Source organism: Desmodus rotundus, chromosome 6 (assembly GCF_022682495.2).
Source record: "Desmodus rotundus isolate HL8 chromosome 6, HLdesRot8A.1, whole genome shotgun sequence".
Taxonomy (NCBI): domain Eukaryota; kingdom Metazoa; phylum Chordata; class Mammalia; order Chiroptera; family Phyllostomidae; genus Desmodus; species Desmodus rotundus.
This window is the reverse complement of record NC_071392.1, coordinates 118,747,590-118,749,696: the sequence shown is the minus strand read 5'-3', so window position 1 is coordinate 118,749,696 and position 2,107 is coordinate 118,747,590. Positions and strand designations below refer to the sequence as shown.

The 2,107-nt window shown below is 45.4% G+C and overlaps 1 non-coding gene across 1 annotated transcript; it reads right to left on the bottom strand.

Annotated features, from left to right (window-relative positions):
• LOC112304275 (U2 spliceosomal RNA) lies at positions 1-190 on the bottom strand. The gene has a single exon (XR_002974725.2). It is a non-coding gene; the product is annotated as a U2 spliceosomal RNA (small nuclear RNA).
• Positions 191-2,107: the final 1,917 nt, after the last annotated feature.

The following is a 2,107-nucleotide window of genomic DNA, read 5'->3' as shown; positions in this document are numbered from 1 at the left end:
TTTTTGTACATCCTTCCCAGAAGTACTGCTTACTGGGTCAATGTGTGGAGTGGACTCAGCAAGCTCCTATGCCACCTCCCTGCTCCAAAAATCCATTTCATATGTTGTCTTCAGATAGAGGATGTACCAGATATTATACTGATAAGAACAAATACTACGCTTGATCTTAGCCAAAAGGCTGAGGAGAGATTCTTGCTACTTTTAAGCCCTGTTTTACAAGGTTGCTTGGGAGTAAAGGAGAAGCAAGGACAAGGAAAGGCAGTAGGAACAGTGTCCCTGGAGAACCTGAGGCTCAAGTATGACCAGGGCATGGAAAGCCTGCAGTTAAGTGGAGGCTTTGGCTTGGGTGTTGGGAGGAAAGGGTGTGAATGTGGCATTGAACCAGAATACCTAGGAGGTTTGGGGAATTCAGGACTTGGCAGCTCTGTGGCCTCCGGCAAATTACTTAATTCTGAAAGCCTTGGAATACCAGAATGTGGCATCTGATTTTCAGTTGAGTTCTGTGGAGTTTTAAATTCCTATGGCTTGGCCGTGAGACCTGGGGATCAGTTGGTAGAGGGAAACTTAAGGGTCCTATCTCCCAAAGACCCTTCTTCAACTTCAGTAGCACCCCTGTTCTGTCTCACTTGTATCCTGTGCATGGGTGATCCCAGCAATAGCACTGTGTTTGGGAAACTGAAAGATTCTGTAGTTGAGAAAGTTAAACAGCAAAAACGAGCCGCCGTGGGTATTCAACAAACAATGGCATTTCTTAAACAGGAGTCTTCCTTAGCATTCTAGAAAAATAAAGGCCCAATGATGTGTAAAATGAATTGGGGGGCGGGGGAGAGACTAAAACTTCTCTCAAGGAATGGTCTGTAGATCAAGAATATTAGCATCACCTGGAAGCTGATGAGAAAGGCAGACTCCGGAACTGCACTTAGTTCTTCAGTTCTGCTGAACCAGAATGAATATTTTTTTTAAAGATTTTATTTTTTTTATTTTTAGAGAGAGGGGAAGAGAGGGAGAAAGAAAGGAGGAGAAACATCAGTGTGTGAGAGAAACATCAGTTTCTCAGAAACATCATCTTGCACGTCAGTTTGTTGTCTCTCACATACCACCAACCAGGGACCTGGCCTGCAACCCAGGCACATGTCCTGACCGGGAATTGAACCGGTGACCTTTCGGTTTGTGGGATGACATCCAAACCACTGAGCCACATCAGTCAGGGCAGAATTAGCATTTTAACATTAGGCAATTTAAGAATACTTCAATGAGGGCCCAAATCAAGAGTTTCAAAATTCAGTCACCTGCTAGGACCAAGGAGGACTTAAATTAATAAATGAATGAAGGGTCTCCTGTATGGGATTGGCAAAGGGCAGAATGGCCCAACCCCTGACCCCTGTGAGGGTGAGACCCTCAGCTCCAGCCCTGAAGATTCTGGTCATGCCAGAACAGAGGCATTGCCAGGACTTCTGATTTTTCAAGGGAAGCATGAAATCCAGATTCTAATGTGAAATCTCCTTTTTAATCTTGACAACATTTTGTTTTCCAGCATCCAAAATCTTTTTAATAACAAGGTAGGATCTGGGGTTAGATTTTGTAGCCGCTCTGGCCTGTCAGCCTCCAGTGGCCTCGAATTTCCAGCCCTTGGAGTGCAGGTAGGGTTTGGTGTGGTTATGAGGGGTTCCTTGGGCCTTGCAGAAGCCTATACACACCTTTCAGCTCTTTCAAGGACCAGAAAGCAGGACTGTGCCAGGGACAGTGTGGGCACCTTCTACCTGTGCATGTCATTGATTATAGTCCCCACAAACACAGTGATTTTGCCCTCTGGCCAGAAAGCTTTACCTTCTGGGTCATCCAGAAAAGGGTCAGAGGCAGCCAGTGGGTGCAACGCATAAACAACTCTTCAGCCCCACTTGTTTGAAGGTGGAGTTGTCTCGGCTGGCTAAAAAACTGTACAGTGTGACCTGTACTGTTTGTCATGGCTCTTGTGCTCCTCGCACCAAACCTTTTGGTCTTTGAGGTGGTGGATGTAGACTCCCATGATGGCACCTCCTGCTTCACCAGGTCTAGAAATTAAAAACCAATTTTTTTAATTGGGCTTAATTCTGAGATAAAGATTTGG